This window comes from Pristis pectinata, chromosome 1, assembly GCF_009764475.1.
Source record: "Pristis pectinata isolate sPriPec2 chromosome 1, sPriPec2.1.pri, whole genome shotgun sequence".
In the NCBI taxonomy this organism is placed as follows: Eukaryota; Metazoa; Chordata; class Chondrichthyes; order Rhinopristiformes; family Pristidae; genus Pristis; species Pristis pectinata.
The window spans coordinates 81374981-81393566 of record NC_067405.1 but is presented as its reverse complement, the minus strand read 5'-3'; the positions used below and the strand labels follow the sequence as shown (position 1 = coordinate 81393566).

The 18586-nt window shown below is 38.3% G+C and overlaps 1 protein-coding gene across 1 annotated transcript in view; it reads left to right on the top strand.

Annotated features, from left to right (window-relative positions):
- Positions 1 to 9223: 9223 nt before the first annotated feature.
- Positions 9224 to 18586, top strand: part of trpm2 (transient receptor potential cation channel, subfamily M, member 2) — a 247332-nt gene continuing 237969 nt past the window's right edge. Inside the window, exon 1 of the mRNA XM_052043091.1 lies at positions 9224 to 9304. The gene's annotated coding sequence lies outside the window, so the exon portion shown is untranslated. The remainder of the gene's footprint in view (positions 9305 to 18586) is intronic.

Sequence of the window (18586 nt, the reverse complement as noted above, 5' to 3'; positions counted from 1 at the left end):
CCTTCATTTGTTACTTTCTACACTTAACCAAAATAGTAAGTTGTGAAAAAGTAGTTTATGTTATGTATTTCAGGATGCAGAGTAGTTTGGTAACAATTATTTTATAGTCTATCTTATCACTGATCAGTTAATAAGAAATGTATCACAAATCTTCCAGGTTCTGTTTAACAGCGTTTTGAACGGAGAAGGCATCGATTCCTTCATTTGTCACTTTCTACGCAAACCAAGATAATCAGTTGTGGAAAACATCTTTTTGTTATGTATTTGTATGATGCTTAGCAGTTTGGTAAAATTTATTTGATTGTACTTCTTAACCCTGACAGTTAAATGCAAATGTACTACCAAACATCCAAATTGGCTAAAAGAGCGTTTTGAATGGAGTAATCATCTGTTCCTTCATTTGTCACTTTCTAAGCTTAACCAATGTAGTAAGTTGTGAAATCCATTTTATGTTAAGTATTTCATGATGTTGAATACTTTAGTAACATTTATTTGATTGTGCAACTGAACGCTGAGTAGTTAATTGGAAACGTATCACAAAACTTCCGAATTCTCTAAAACAGCGTTTTGAATCTAGAAAGCATCAATTCAATCATTGGTCACTTTCTACATTTGACCTATGTAGTAACTTGTAGAAAACTACTCTATATTATGTATTTCATGATGCTGAATACCTTGATAACATTTATTTAATTGTGCAACTTCACCCTTAACAGTCAAATGCTAATGTATCAGAAAACTTCCAAGTTGGCTGAACCAGCGATTTGAAAGGAGAAATCATGAATTTCCTCCTTTTTCTGTTTCTACGCTTACCCTTTGCAGTAACTTGTGGAAAACAACTTTATGTTGTGAATTTCTTTTATGCTGAGTAGTTTGGTAACATTTATTTGATTGTGCAACTTAACCCTGAGCAGTTAATTGGAAATGTATCACAAAACTTCCAAATTCTCTAAAACAGCGTTTTGAATGGAGAATGCATTCCTTCCTTCATTTGTCACTTTCTACGCTTAACCAATATACTAAGTTGTGAAAGACAACTTTATGTTATGTATTTCGTGGTGCTGAATACTTTGGTTTTATTTATTTGATTGTGCAACTTCACCCTGAGTAGTTAATTGGAAACGTATCACAAAACTTCCAAAGTCTCTAAACTACGTTTTGAATCGAGAAAGCATCTTTTCAATCATTGGTCACTTTGCATACTTGACCTGTGTAGTAACTTGTGGACAACAAGTTTATGTTATGTATTGCTATCATGCTGAGTAGTTTGGTAACATTTGTTAGTTTGTGTAACATAACACTGAGCAGTTAAATAGAAATGTAGAACAAAACTTCCAAATATTCTACAACAGCGTTTTGAAAGGAGAAAGCATTCCATTTTTCTCTTTCTACGCGTAACCAATATAATAAGTTGTGAAAAACAACTTTATGTTATTTATTTCATGATGCTCAATGCTTTGGTAACATATATTTGATTTTGGATCTTAGCATATCTAAAACGTCTTTTTGAATGGATAAAGCATCGATTCCTTCATTTGTCACTTTCTACGCTTAACCAATATAGTAAGTTGTGAAAAAGTAGTTTATGCTATGTATTTCAGCAAGCAGAGTAGTTTGGTAACAATTATTTTATTGTCTATCTTATCACTGATCAGTTAATAAGAAATGTATCACAAATCTTCCAAGTTCTGTAAAACAGCGTTTTGAACGGAGAAAGCATCGATTCCTTCATTTGTCACTTTCTACGCAAACCAAGATAATCACTTGTGAAAAACAACTTTATGTTATGTATTTCTATGATGCTTAGCAGTTTGGTAAAATTTATTTGATTGTACTTCTTAACCCTGAACAGTTAAATGCAAATGTACTACCAAACATCCAAATTGGCTAAAAGAGCGTTTTGAATGGAGAAATCATCTGTTCCTTCATTTGTCACTTTCTAAGCTTAACCAATGTAGAAAATTGTTAAATCCATTTTATGTTAAGTATTTCATGATGCTGAATACTTTAGTAACATTTATTTGATTGTGCAACTGAACGCTGAGTAGTCAATTGGAAATGTATCACAAAACTTCCGAATTCTCTAAAACATCGTTTTGAATCTAGAAAGCATCAATTCAATCATTGGTCACTTTCTACATTTGACCTATGTAGTAACTTGTAGAAAACTACTTTATATTATGTATTTCATGATGCTGAATACCTTGATAACATTTATTTAATTGTGCAACTTCACCCTTAACAGTGAAATGCTAATGTATCAGAAAACTTCCAAGTTGGTTGAACCTGCGATTTGATTGGAGAAGTCATGAATTTCTTCCTTTTTCTGTTTCTACGCTTACCCTGTGCAGTAACTTGTGGAGAAGAACTTTCTGTTATGTATTTCTTTTATGCTGAGTAGTTTGGTAACATTTATATGATTGTGCAACTTAACCCTGAGCAGTTAATTGGAAATGTATCACAGAACTTCCAAATTCTCTAAAACATCGTTTTGAATGGAGAAAGCATCAATTTATGCGTTGGTCACTTTCTACACTGGACCTATGTAGTAACTTGTGGAAAACTACTTTATGTTATGTATTTCTTGATTCAGAGTAGTTTGGTAACATTTATTTTCTTGTGCATCTTATCACTGATCAGTTAATAAGGAATGTATCACAAAACTTGCGAATTCTCTAAAACATCGTTTTGAATGGAGAAAGCATCAATTTATGCGTTGGTCACTTTCTACACTGGACCTATGTAGTAACTTGTGGTAAACTACTTTATGTTATGTATCTCATGATTCAGAGTAGTTTGGTAACATTTATTTTCTTGTGCATCTTATCACTGAGCAGTGAAAAGCAAATTTATGTTATGTATGTCATGATGCTGAATACTTTGGTAACATTTATTTGATTGTCCAGCTTAACGCTGAGGAGGTAATTGGAAATGTATCACAAAACTTGCAAATTCTATAAAACATCGTTTTGAATTGAAAAAGCATGGATTCCTTCATTTCTCACTTTCTACGCTTAACCAATATAGTAAGTTGTGAAAAACAACTTTAGGTTACGTATGTATATGACGCTGAATATTTTGGTAACATTTATTTGATTGTCGAACTTAACCCTAAACAGTTAATTGGAAATGAATCACTAAACTTCCAAAACCTCAAAACTACGTTTTGAAGGGAGAAAGCATCTTTTCAATCATTGGTCACTTTCTACACGACCTGTGTAGTATCTTGTGGAAAACAAGTTTATGTTATGTATTTCTATCATGCTGAGTAGTTTGGTAACATTTGTTAGATTGTGCAACATAACACTGAGCAGTTAATTGGAAATGTATAACAAAACTTCCAAATATTCTAAAAGAGCGTTTTGAATGGAGAAAGCGTTCCATCCTTCATTTGTCCCTTTCTACGCGTAACCAATATAATAAGTTGTGAAAAACAACTTTATGTTATGTATTTCATGATGCTGAATACTTTGGTAACATATATTTGATTGTGGAACTTAGCCATGAGCAGTTAATTAGAAATGTATCGCTAAACCTCCAAATTCTCTAAAACGGCTTTTTGAATGGAGAAAGCATTGATTCCTTCATTTGTCTCTTTCTACGCTTAACCAATATAGTAAGTTGTGAAAATGTAGTTTATGTTATGTATTTCAGGATGCAGAGTAGTTTGGTAACATTTATTTGATTGTGGAACTTAACGCTGAGTAGTTAATTGGAAATCTATGACAAAACTTCCGAATTCTCTAAAACAGCGTTTTGAATAGAGAAAGCATCAATTTATGCGTTGATCACTTTCTACACTGGACCTATGTAGTAACTTGTGGAAAACTACTTTATGTTATGTACCTCATGATGCAGAGTAGTTTGGTAACATTTATTTTGTTGTGCATCTTATCACTGAGCAGTTAATAAGAAATGTATCACAAAACTTGCAAATTCTGTAAAACATCGTTTTGAATGGAAAAAGCATCGATTCCTTCATTTGTCACACTCCACGCGTAACCAATATAGTACGTTGTGAAAAACAACTTTATGTTATCTATTTCATGGTGCTGAATACATTGGTATCATTTATTTGATTGTCGAACTTAACCCTATACAGTTAATTGGAAATGAAAAACAAAACTTCCAAATTCTCTAAACTACGTTTTGAATCGAGAAAGCATCTTTTCAATCATTGGTCACTTTCTACATTTGACCTGTGTAGTAACTTGTGCAAAACAAGTTTAAGTTATGTATTTCCGTCATGCTGAGTAGTTTGGTAACATTTGTTAGATTGTGCAACATAACACTGAGCAGTTAATTGGAAATGTATAACAAAACCTCCTAATTCTCTAAAACGGCTTTTTGAATGGAGAAAGCATCGATTCCTTCATTTGTTACTTTCTACGCTTAACCAAAATAGTAAGTTGTGAAAAAGTAGTTTATGTTATGTATTTCAGGATGCAGAGTAGTTTGGTAACAATTATTTTATTGTCTATCTTATCACTGAGCAGTTAATAAGAAATGTATCATAAATCTTCCCAGTTCTATAAAACAGCGTTTTGAACGGAGAAGGCATCGATTCCTTCATTTGTCACTTTCTACGCAAACCAGTATAATCAGTTGTGAAAAACAACTTTGTTATCTATTTCTATGATGTTTAGCAGTTTGGTAAAATTTATTTCATTGAACTTCTTAACCCTGAACAGTTAAATGCAAACGTATCACAAAACTTCCAAATTCTCTAAAGCAGCGTTTTGAATGGAGAAAGTATCGATTGTTTCATTTGTCACTTTCTAAGCTTCACCAATTTAGTAAGTTGTGAAATGTAATTTTATGTTATGTATTTCAGGATGCTGAATACTTTAGTAACATTTATTTGATTGTGCAAATTAACGCTGAGCAGTTAATTGGATATTTATCACAAATCTTCCAAATTCTCTAAACATCTTTTCGAATTAGTTCATTTGTCACTTTCTATCCTTAAGCAACATAATAAGTTGTGAAAATCAACTTTATGTTATGTTTCTCATGATGCAGAGTTGTTTGGTAATATTTATTTTGTTGTGCATCTTATCACTGAGCAGTTAATATTAAATGTATCACAAAACTTCCAAATTCTATAAAACAGCGTTTTGAAAGGAGTAAGCATCAATTCAACCATTGGTCACTTTCTACACTTGTGGAAAACTACTTTATGTTATGTATTTCATGATGCAGAGTCGTTTGCTAACATTTGTTTTATTGTGCATCTTATCACTGAAAAGTTAATAAGAAATGTATCACAGAACTTCCAAATTCTCTAAAGCAGCGTTTTGAATGGGGAAAGTATCGATTGCTTCATTTGTCAGTTAATTGGATATGTATCACAAATCTTCCAAATTCTCTAAACATCGTTTCGAATTAGTTCATTTGTCACTTTCTACGCTTAACCAATTTAGTAAGTTGTGAAATGCAACTTTATGTTAAGTATTTCATGATGCTGAATACTTTGGTAACATTTATTTGATTGTGCAACTTCACCCTTAACAGTCAAATGCTAATGTATCAGAAAACTTCCAAGTTGGCTGAACCAGCGATTTGAAAGGAGCAATCATGAATTTCTTCCTTTTTCTGTTTCTACGCTTACCCTGTGCAGTAACTTGTTGAAAAGAACTTTATGTTATGTATTTCTTTTATGCTGAGTAGTTTGGTAACATTTATATGATTGTGCAACTTAACCCTGAGCAGTTAATTGGAAATGTATCACAAAACTTCCAAATTCTCTAAAACATCGTTTTGAATGGAGAAATCAGTCCTTACTTCATTTGTCACTTTCTACGCTTAACCAATTTACTAAGTTGTGAAAGACAACTTTATGTTATGTATTTCATGGTGCTGAATACTTTGGTAACATTTATTTGATTGTGCAACTTCACCCTGAGCAGTTAATTGGAAATGTATCACAAAACTTCCAAATTCTTTCAAACATCGTTTTGAATGGAGAAAGCATCAATTTATGCGTTGGTCACTTTCTACACTGGACCTATGTAGTAACTTGTGGAAAACTACTTTATGTTATGTATCTCATGATGCAGAGTAGTTTGGTAACATTTATTTTGTTTTGCATCTTATCACTGAGCAGTTAATAAGAAATGTATCACAAAACTTGCAAATTCTGTAAAACATCGTTTTGAATTGAAAAAGCATCGATTCCTTCATTTGTCACTTTCTACGCTTAACGAATATAATAAGTTGTGAAAAGCAACTTTATGTTATGTATGTCATGATGCTGAATACTTTGGTAACATTTATTTGATTGTCCAGCTTAACGCTGAGGAGTTAATTGGAAATGTATCACAAAACTTGCAAATTTTGTAAAACATCGTTTTGAATTGAAAAAGCATCGATTCCTTCATTTGTCACTTTCTACGCTTAACGAATATAATAACTTGTGAAAAGCAACTTTATGTTATGTATGTCATGATGCTGAATACTTTGGTAACATTTATTTGATTGTCCAGCTTAACGTTGAAGAGTTAATTGGAAATGTATCACAAAACTTCCAAATTCTCTAAAACATCGTTTTGAATGGAGAAATCAGTCCTTACTTCATTTGTCACTTTCTACGCTTAACCAATATACTAAGTTGTGAAAGACAACTTTATGTTATGTATTTCATGGTGCTGAATACTTTGGTAACATTTATTTGATTGTGCAACTTCACCCTGAGCAGTTAATTGGAAATGTATCACAAAACTTCCAAATTCTTTCAAACATCGTTTTGAATGGAGAAAGCATCAATTTATGCGTTGGTCACTTTCTACACTGGACCTATGTAGTAACTTGTGGAAAACTACTTTATGTTATGTATCTCATGATGCAGAGTAGTTTGGTAACATTTATTTTGTTTTGCATCTTATCACTGAGCAGTTAATAAGAAATGTATCACAAAACTTGCAAATTCTGTAAAACATCGTTTTGAATTGAAAAAGCATCGATTCCTTCATTTGTCACTTTCTACGCTTAACGAATATAATAAGTTGTGAAAAGCAACTTTATGTTATGTATGTCATGATGCTGAATACTTTGGTAACATTTATTTGATTGTCCAGCTTAACGCTGAGGAGTTAATTGGAAATGTATCACAAAACTTGCAAATTTTGTAAAACATCGTTTTGAATTGAAAAAGCATCGATTCCTTCATTTGTCACTTTCTACGCTTAACGAATATAATAACTTGTGAAAAGCAACTTTATGTTATGTATGTCATGATGCTGAATACTTTGGTAACATTTATTTGATTGTCCAGCTTAACGCTGAAGAGTTAATTGGAAATGTATCACAAAACTTCCAAATTCTCTAAAACAGCGTTTTGAAAGGAGTAAGCATCAATTCAACCATTGGTCACTTTCTACACTTGACCTATGCAGTAACTTGTGGAAAACTACTTTATGTTATGTATTTCATGATCAAGAGTCGTTTGCTAACATTTATTTTATTGTGCATCTTATCATTGAAAAGTTAATAAGAAATGTATCACAAAACTTCCAAATTTTGTAAAACAAAGTTTTGAATTGAAAAAGCATCGATTCCTTCATTTGTCACTATCCACGCGTAACCAATATAGTACGTTGTGAAAAACAACTTTATGTTATCTATTTCATGGTGCTGAATACATTGGTATCATTTATTTGATTGTCGAACTTAAACCTAAACAGTTAATTGGAAATGAAGCACAAAACTTCCAAATTCTCTAAACTACGTTTTGAATCGAGAAAGCATCTTTTCAATCATTGGTCACTTTCTACATTTGACCTGTGTAGTAACTTGTGGAAAACAAGTCGATGTTATGTATTTCTATCATGCTGAGTAGTTTGGTAACATTTATTTTGTTGTGCATCTTATCACTGAGCAGTTAATAAGAAATGTATCACAAAACTTCCAAATTCTGTAAAACATCGTTTTGATTTGAAAAAGCATCGCTACCTTCATTTGTCACTTTCTACGCTTAACGAATATAATAAGTTGTGAAAAGCAACTTTATGTTATGTATGTCATGATGCTGAATACTTTGGTAACATTTATTTGCTTGTCCAGCTTAACGCTGAGGAGTTAATTGGAAATGTATCACAAAACATCCAAATTCTCTAAAACAGCGTTTTGAACGGAGAAGGCATCGCTTCCTTCATTTGTCACTTTCTACGCTTAACGAATATAATAAGTTGTGAAAAGCAACTTTATGTTATGTATGTCATCATGCTGAATACTTTGGTAACATTTATTTGATTGTCCAGCTTAACGCTGAGGAGTTAATTGGAAATGTATCACAAAACATGCAAATTCTCTAAAACAGCGTTTTGAAAGGAGAAAGCATCGAATCCTTCAATTGTCACCTTCTACGCTTAACCGATGTAGTAACTTGTGGAAAACAACTTTATGTTATGTATTTTTTATCATGCTGAGTAGTTTGGTAACATTTATTTGATTGTACATCTTAACCCTGAACAGTTAAATGCAAATGTAACACAAAACTTCCAAATTGGCTGAAACAGCGTTTTGAATGGAAAAAGCATCAATTCAATCATTGGTCTCTTTCTACACTTGACCTATGTAGTAACATGTGGAAAACTACTTTCTGTTATGTATTTTATCATGCTGAATACTTTGGTAACATTTATTTGATTGTGCATCTTAACCCTGCGCAGTTAATTGGAAATGTACACAATACTTCCAAATTGACTGAAACAGCATTTTGAATGGAGAAAGCATCGATTTCTCCCTTTGTCAGTTTCTACACTTAACCTATGAAGCAACATGTGGGAAACAACTTTATATGATGTATTTCATAATGATAAATAGTTTGGAAACATTTATTTGATTGTGCAACTTAACCTCGATCAGTGAAATGCAAATGTATCTCAAAATTTCCAAGTTTGATGAAACAGCGTTTTGAATGCAGAAAGCATCGATTTCTCCCCTTGTCAGTTTCTACACTTAACCTATGAAGTATCTTGTGGAAAACAACTTTATGTTATGGATTTCATGATGCTGAGTAGTTTGGTAACATTTATTTGATTGCAGAAGTTAACTCTGAGCAGTTCAATGCCAATGTATCACAAAAGCGAGTTTCTTTTTCTTTTTACCGTTCGGGATAGCGGCGAGTGACTGCGCAGGCGCGTGACGTCACCCGGAAGCGCGTGGGCGATTTAAATAGCAGACCAACATTTTCCAGCGGGCAGCGTCGGAGCGGGCAGCTGAGTGAGAGGGGGCAGAGTGGGTTAGGCTTTGCCTCAACGGGCTTTGGCGAGAGCGGGAAAGAGGCGAGCCTAATAGAGAGGGGGTAAGTTAATAGTTTATTTGTTGAACTTAGTGATATTCAGCAAGATGCATCTAGGGTTGGTCTTATGTTTGGAGTGCCAGATGTGGGGACCCTGGGACCTACCAGACTCCCCGATAACTACATCTGCGCAAAGTGCACCGAGATGCGGTTCCTCAAGGAACGGATTGAGAGTCTGAAGCTGCAGCTCGATGACCTTCGGTTGGTTAGGGAGAGTGAGCAGGAAATAGACAGGAGTTATAAAGAGTTTGTAGACAGCACCTCTGTGACGGTCCCCCTCAAAAACCGATATCTCATTTGGGGAGCTAGTAAGGTGGATTCAGGATTAGCTCGATGATAGGAAGCAGAGGGAGATGGTTGAAGGTCAATTCTCTGACTGGAGGCCAATGACTAGTGAGGTGCCCCAGGGGTCAGTGTTGGGACCTCTGTTATTCATTGTTTATGTAAATGATTTGGATATAAAGGTATATGGCATGATTAGCAAGTTTGCTGATGATACTAAATTAGGGGTCTTGTTGATCGTGAAGCAGGTTACAATGAATTGCAGAGAGATCTTGATCAGTTAGGAAGATGGGCTGAGGGAAGGCAAATGGATTTCAACTCAGCTCAGTGTGAGGTAATGCAGTTTGGATAGTCAGACCAGGGTAGGACTTGTACTTCTGGATCCTTCTCTTCCACAACACTCGTCAGTGCCCTGCCATTCACTGTACAAGTGCACAGTTTACTGAAAGCGGCAACATAAGTAGACGGTGGTGACAAAGGCGTTTAGCATGCTGGCCTTCATTTGTCAGGACATCAAGTTGAGGAGTAGGGACATTTTGTTGCATTACATAAGTCTTTGATGAGGCAGCACTTGGAATATTCCATACAGTTTTGGCCACACTGTTGTAGGAATGGCATTGTCAATCTTGAGAGGGTGCAGAAGAAATTTACAAAAATGCTGCTAGACTAGAAAGCCTGAGTTATAGGGAGAGGTTGGCCACGCTGGATCTTTATTCCCTGGAGCGGAGGAGAATGACAGGTGACCTCACAGAAGTTTATAAATCATGAGGGATATGGATAAGGTGGACGGACATAGTCTTTTCCCCAGGGTTGAGGAGTCCACAACTAGAGGGCACAGATACAAGATAAGAGGGGAAAGATTTAAAAGAGACCTGAGAGGTAACTTATTTACACAGAGGACTATAGAATATATAGAAAATAGAGGTTGTACATTTTTTATTCATAGTCTGCTCTGTGTTTAAGATGGCTGCTGGGTCTCCTTCTTCTCCAGCCCAAGCACGGGAAACTCTTAGTGCGGGAAACATATAGCTCATTAAACAAATAGCCCATTCCTAGGGAGACACCTTTGATTTATTGTAGCTCATTAAACAGATGGTTAGCCCATTCGTAGGAAGACACTGTTGATCTATTGTGTAGCTAATGGTTGTTATGGTTAGTGCGACTAAATGATTTTGTAGTGGTTCTGTAGCTGATCGTTTTCATAACTGATAAGCCTGGTGCCAGCGAGTCTCAGAACTCATAAGTAATAGGGGCATATTGTGATGTTTTATAACTGTTAGCCTTGTAGCTAAAGCCTAGTATTGTTTTATAAATGATAGTTCTGTAGCCTAGTACCAGTATTCCCAGTGCCCATAAATAATTGAGGCACCCTGTGATTGAGTCAGGAAATGACTGTGGTGAAAGACAAATGGCTGTGAGTCAGGAAACAACTGTGAAAGGAGGCAAATGATGAAGGATGAAACTGTGAAGATAAGAGAGAACGTGATGGATTGTGATAATGTAATTGAACTATGAAAAAGGTATAAAAAAAGGCCCGCGAGCTTTGCTCAGGGGCAGTCAGAGAGAGCAGTAATCAGAGGATGATTGGTAACTGGCTGTCTGACTGTCACAGTTTTTGTTTGCAAATAAAAGTTTAACTTCTTGGAGAATCTTCTGTGTCTCCTGGTTATTCTCAAATCTCGGTAAACCGCAACAAATCTGGCGCAGCAAGCAGGGTCGGAAAGAGACCCATAAGACAAGAATGACAAATCAAGGACACTTCCCAATCCCTTGGGAACCCCCACGAGACCCAGAAAAAAGATAAGCGTTTTCGGACCAAAACTCTGTTGGGTGTGGGAGGTCTCCAGATGCAGAAATGTTAAACAATTGTCGAAGGGTCTCTCCGATCCAAAGAATCTGGCATAAATTGAAATTAAAGGAGACTCAGAGGATTGATCAAGAAAACTGCGCAGTGGGGTGAGTAGAGATAAGGCGATAGAAATTGATTAAAGTAAAAATTCCACGTAGTGTTGGTAAGTCCCTGTGGATACCGCCTTGCAGGAGACGAGGGTCTGAACGGGCAGGGCAGAAAAAGTCCCTGTGGATACCGCCAAGCAGGGGACGAGGGTCTGAACGGACAAGGTTTAAAGGAAAGTTCTGTAGATACCGCCCTAGGAAGGGGTCTGCACGGGCAGAACAAAAGATGTAAGAATATTTTGATAAATTGAATAAGATTAAATAATACAAAAGCCAGCAAATTGGGCAGTAAAAATTATAGAGTTAGGTGTAGAAGTAGTATAAGGAACAATAGCGCTAACAAGTGAGTTGTGAGATTCTGAGAAATACCCTGTAAAACAACATGACGGGAAAAGGAACTGCAGTTGAAATATTAAGCAAAACGTTTCCAGTATCTAAAAGTGATATCACAAAAATTTCGGAAAAATGGGAAAAGAGAACCAAAGATCTAGTTACAAAATGGCCAAAAGAGGGAACTTTTGACTTAAGTCTGTGTGAGGAAATGGAGGGGTTAATCAAAAACTACAAACCAAAAGACAAATCTGAAAAAAAGAAACCAGAAGAGGGAGCAGGAGGCAGAGATACTAAAACTCTTTAGGACAGAAGGAGAAAGAGTAAGGAAAACATATCAGGCACTGGTAGTAACTAGACAGGGTGCCAAAGAGTTAGAAAAACAACTCCCTACAGAAGAAGAGGAGGAAGGGTCGACTCTATATCCAGATTTAAGAGAAGCAGAGAAACCCCCTCCCTATCCAGACAAAGGGAACCTGAAACAATGCCCGGTAGTGAGAGGACTGCTGGAGATAGAAGGGGAAAGAAATAAATCTAGGGAGAGAACAAAAAGAGAAGCGAGGGAGAAAAGCAACCCCGGAGGCTGACGTGGCAGAAAATACAAATAGAGACAGAATCAGAGAGTGACGAGGAGTCAGAGGATGAAATAGAAAGCCAGGGATCGGGGAGAGACAGAGTGGGATTGCACCCCCTACTGGTAAAAGGAGGAAGACAGCCACAGTACATTCCTTGGGGGTCCCAGGACCTGGAAGGTTTAAAAAATGCATTACCCAGTATATATGAATGAGCGGGAAAATGGATTAGAGCCTTTGAGGATGAGACCACAGGACGTTTACTGGCAATGGGTGACTTGAAGGCACTACTGGTGAAGGTAGTGGGAACCTCAAAACTAAGAGAACTGATGATTTCAGCTGGCTTAATGAATGTGGCGGACAACCCAAAGGTCGATGGAAGTGGTCTTGACCAAGTGAGGCAGAGGGTATGGAGAGCCCTCAGAGACTGCTGTCCACTTAAAGTGGCCCCCAAATTTTTAAAAGGGGATCCACTGGGAGAGACTGAAAACCTGGCAGTGTACCTAGAAAACCAGTTGAAAAAGTGGAGACTGGAAACAGAGCAAGAGGTGGAGGGCAACCAGTTGATGAGTACGTTGTTTCGAGCTGCTATTGTGGATGCAATGCTCCCCAAGTCAAGTCCAGACTCGAGGAGGTGGTAGGGCTGACGTCAATGTCCCACCAAAAATTCAGGGACCACGTAGTCCACGCATTTGAGAAATACCGAAAAGACAGACAAAAGCTGATTGGAGGTGCAAAGAAAGCTAACACAGATGCAGCTTGAGGAGCTTAGAAAGAAAGAAAAAGAAAAAGGCAAAAAAATGTTGCCAGCAACAACTGATCTGATTGTGCCGACCGAAATGAACGAAGCGCCAACTTTTGGAGAAAGCTGGTATACTGCCAGACAAGGGCCAGAAAGCTGCATGCTAGTAATAAACGTCTATGGGGGAGCGTTTCTGCAAATGCCATATCAGGGACAAAATAAAGTCAGACAACAGCCCAGACAGGACTGGAACTTCCAAGGAAGAGGGCCGAGAGGTAATTGGCAAAAAGGGCCAGTGAACAGACAGGTAGAAAGAGGGACAGGAGGATTATGCTGGGGATGTAATCAGCCAGGGCACATCAGGAGAGACTGTCCTTACAAACCCTGGCCTGCCACATTTCAGCAGGAATCAATGAGTAGAGAGCAACAGTTTAATCAAGGTCCAGCCCTAGCAGGTCTGACCGGACCTATGAACCCCTATGGAAGGTGCTAGGGGTCCCCAGAGAACCCGGGTGGGAAGGGACAACACCCAATGATAACACGGGAGGTGGAAGAAGAACCCATTGTTCAGGTCATTCTAGAAGGGCAAATAACACCAATGATGATAGATACTGGAGCCACGTACACTTGTGTACAGCCACAATATGCCTCCCACCTTACCATGTCAGGAAAATTTGTTCAAACTGTAGGGTTCTAGGGAAAAGCACAGTTAACACGATTTACAGCTCCAGTGAGCTTAAAGATGGGAAATAATGAAATAGTTTTACCGATTTTAGTGTTCAAAGGAACCCCGATCAATTTGTTAGGCAGAGATGCACTGCTAAAACTGGGATTGAAATTAGAATGCACCCCGAAGGGGTTAAGCATGGGAAAAATAAGCACTCAGCTAGTGGTGCAGGCAGCTGAAAGAGCGAATGTGTATTGGATAGGAGACATAGAAGATCAAGTCTGGAAAACTTGGAGAAAATGGAAAGAGGGTGCTCTGGCAATACTACCTAGGGCCAAGCCACCTAAGACTGAGTTACATTGTACAGTGATTTTTGATGAGACTCAGTGTAAAGAAATAGAGAGACAATGGCACAATGAAGTAAATACTCAGCAGCATTTAAAAGGTGAGGCAATAATAATAGGGAAACAGGGAGCTGCCTTGCAAATAAAACAAAATGCATTTCTGGAGAAATGGTACAGGGTGCCAGGAGCTGCACCCCATGTAACGTTGTTAGTAAATAAGGGATACCAGTCCAAAGATTTGGGGCCCATGGTGAAGCAAGCAGGAACAATCATTGATTGGCAGATAGTGACACCAAGGGTTTGGAAGTCTGGGGACGATAATTATGTCAGAATAATAGTAGCTATAGAGATGGTAGGAAACCCTAAGGAGGTCGAAGTAACCCTTCAATGGCATATGACATTGCTAGTAGAAGAAGAGGGCTAGCGGAAGGATAAAAGGCTGGCCATTTTATGGTCACAACACGATACAGATGTAGGAAGAGTAAGATCAGCGAGCCCAGTAGAAATAAAACTAAAACAGGGAGCGATTCTACCTAAAAGACCACAATATCCCCCGAAACCAGAAGCAGAGGAAGGAATAGTGCTAACAATACAGGGATTGCTTGAGGTAGGAGTGCTTGAGAGCATGAGTAGCCCCTGTAATACTCCACTGTTACCTGTCTTGAAAGCAGATAAGTCCAAGTGGAGACTGGTACATGATCTGCAAGCAGTGAATGAGGTAGTGGAAGATTGGCCAGCTGTAGTCCCAAACCTGCATACACTGTTGACTAATGTTCCACCGGAGGCAGTTTGTTTTTTGGTGATTGATTTGTGTTCGGCTTTTTTCAGCATTCCTTTGGTGAAGCAATGCCAGTATTTGTTTGCTTTCACTTACAGAGGTAACCAGTATACTTACACTAGGATGCCGCAGGGATTTAAGCATTCACCGCATATTTTTAACCAGGTATTGATGGCAGACCTAGAGGGTATAACATTGGAAAGTACACCGATACAGTATGTAGATGATTTGTTGGTTTGCTCTGAAAGAGAGGAACAGTGCAAGCGGGATACTCTGGCCTTGTTAGAAAGATTGGCATGTGGAGGTCATAAAGTATCCTGAAAGAAGCTGCAGTTTTGTAAACGGCAGGTAGAATATTTGGGTAGATTAGTATCTAAAGGGGCAAAGTTGATAGCGCCGGATCAAATTGCGGCAATAACTAAAGCTCCTAAACCTCAGACAACAGGACAGATGATGACATTTTTGGGAATGGCAGGATACAGTTCAGACTGGATTGGAGAATATGCTGAAATTGAGACACCATTGAGGAAAATGATGAAGGAAGCTGGACATACAGACTTGAAGGGTGTTCTGCAGTAGAATGAGGAGGCTGAAATAGCCTTTAACACTCTTAAGCAGGAATTGCAGTCAGCCCCAGCGCTAGCCTTGCCTGATTATGAAAAGGTCTTTCACCTTTGTGTTGAACAGACAGGAAGGTTATGTTGCAGCAATACTGACGCAGGAGGTGGGAATAGGGAGAACAAAACAGCCAATAGCATATTATAGTGTGAGACTGGATGAGGTGGCACAGGGATATCCACCTTGTTATCAGGGACTGGCAGCATTGCACTATGCTTATGAGAAAGTATCATCTGTGACCATGGGTTATCCTGTAATACTGTATACACATCATAAGGTAGCAGAATTATTGGAAAAGGGAAAGCTTGTACTGACACCAGCCAGGATAGTTGCGTTTCAGATGTTATTGACATTTCCAGACATAACTATACAAAGGTGTACCACAAGTAACATAGCCAATTATGTTCCGCTGGGTTATGAAGGAGAGCCCCATGAGTGTGAGGGACACGATGATATTTGCCAAATTAAGAGCGTACTTACAGTCAGAACCATTGGATGATGTAGATAAAAAGATTTTGTTTGTGGATGGCTCTTGCTACAGAGACCACAATGGAAATCACGCAGGGTTTTCAGTGGTGCAACAGGATTAGTCTCAGTTTAAAACAATTAGGTTGGAAGCTTGTCTGCAATCCTGTTCAGCCCAATTAGCAGAGATTAAGGCTTTGACAGCAGCATGTGAGATGATGGAGGGTGAGAAAGTTAATATTTATATGGATTCAGCATATGCTCATGGAGTATGTCATTTGTTTGGAGCAGTCTGGAAACAGAGGTTTCAAGAAAAGCAATGGAGAAAAGCATTGTCAGCAAATTCTAGATTTAATAACAGTGATGATGAAACCTAGAGCGTTGGTTATTATAAAGTGCCAGCTGCATAAAAAAGGAAATGACATGGTGACAAAGGGAAATCAGGCCGCAGATGAAGCAGCCAGGAAAGCCTCTGGATGTTGTTTGGCTGTTATTGCACCTCAGGTGAGTCTGAGTCCAGAACCCGTAATGGAAGACATAATTGAAATACAAGGTAAGGCAACTCCAGCAGAACAAACAATGTGGAGACAAAGAGGACCCAAGTGGAACCGGGAAGGCTTATGGAGCACGGATGACGGTTTGTTGGTAGCACTCACCCCTTTGTTGACTACCCTCATTTCAGAAGCACCATTGTGCAAGGGGGGAAGTGATGAGAAAGATAAAAAAAGATGGTTTCTGGTCACTTTACTTACAGGCTTCAGTAGATCACATACTGTCGCAATGTGAGGTGTGTGCACAAAGCAACGTTAGGAAAGGAATTGCGACTTCTATAGGTCATATACCCATACCCGAAGGACCATTTAAACATTTAGTGATTGACTATGTGGATATGATAAAGGCAGTAAGAGGAAAGAGATACATGCTGGTAGTGATTGATAGATTTAGTGGATGGGTAGAGGCAGTGCCCTCTAAAGACTTAGGAGTAGGAACTGTAGTAAAATTTTTGACAAACGAAGTAATTCCAAGATTTGGAATACCCTCAGGGATCAGTTCCGACAATGGGTCAGCCTTTATCCAAAAAGTGGTTAAATTGGTATTGCAAGCTCTAAGGATAAAACAGAGATTTGGATGCGTATATCATCCCCAGTCACAGGGTATGGTAGAAAGAATTAATGGGACTTTGAAAACTAAACTGAATAAGATCTGTGCAAACACTAAGCTCAATTGGGTTGATGCCCTGCCTTTAGCACTGATGAGCTATCGCATGCAGACTAATCGTATAACATGCCTGACACCACGTGAGATGCTCACTGGCAGACCCATGCCAGTGCCCAAATGGAGAGGCCCATATAAAGGACCTAGTTTGGAACAGTTAGAACTGGAACTAAAACAGTACATGCAACAACTAACTATGATACACAAGTCTATCTATACACAGGAAAAGCAAAAGGAGACAAAGACAGATCTGGAGGAAGGAACTGTTAAACCCGGAGACCAGGTTTATGCGCGGGTATTCAGAAGAAAGTAGAATGAGCCAAGAAGGGAAGGATCCTTTACAGTAACCAAGGCATCGCCGACCGCAGTTCAAGTGGACGGACGATCCACCTGGTATCATCTCGACCACTGCACCAAGGCTGTTCCACAGGTACAGCCTGGTGTTGAGCCTGCGTCCCTTCTAGTGCGCCACAGTGAAACAGTTTCCGATGCTTCTGGCAATGGCTGGGTCGAACCCCCCGGAGAAGGAAGTTGCAACAACATACTTCTATGATCTGACTCAGGGACGTGTGCCAAATAATGATGATAACACTGCGGACGACAATTATGTTTACGTTGGGAATAGTCTGTGAGGGCCTCAGGGTCTTTTTCCCCATCTCCGTTACGGAGGGATGGGTTTTTGGCCCTCTGGCTCAGGAAATAGAGAGTGAATTCATGGGGCTTGTGCACGAAAAGTACATTATACCTGTTTTTGGGATGATTGCCTTTAGTCTTTGGGTGTCATGCCCTTTGAATTCCCTCTTTATGTGAGACTGTTAGGTCTCAAAGGGAAGAATGTAGAATATATGGAAAATAGAGGCTGTACATATTTTATTCATAGTCTGCTCTGTATTTAAGATGGCTGCTGGGTCTGTATTTAAGATGGCTGCTGGGTCTCCTTCTTCTCCAGCCTGAGCGCAGGAAACTCTTAGTGCGGGAAACATATAGCTCATTAAACAAATAGCCCATTCCTAGGGGGACACTTTTGATTTATTGTAGCTCATTAAACAGATGGTTAGCCCATTCCTAGGAAGACACTGTTGATCTATTGTGTGGTTGTTATGGTTAGTGCAACTAATGATTTTGTAGCGGTTCTGTAGCTGATAGTTTTCATAACTGATAAGCCTGGTGCCAGCGAATCTCAGAACTCATAAGTAATAGGGGCATATTGTGATGTTTTATAACTGTTAGCCTTGTAGCTAAAGCCTAGTATTGTTCTATAAATGATAGTTCTATAGCCTAGTACCAGTACTCCCAATGCCCATGAATAATTGAGG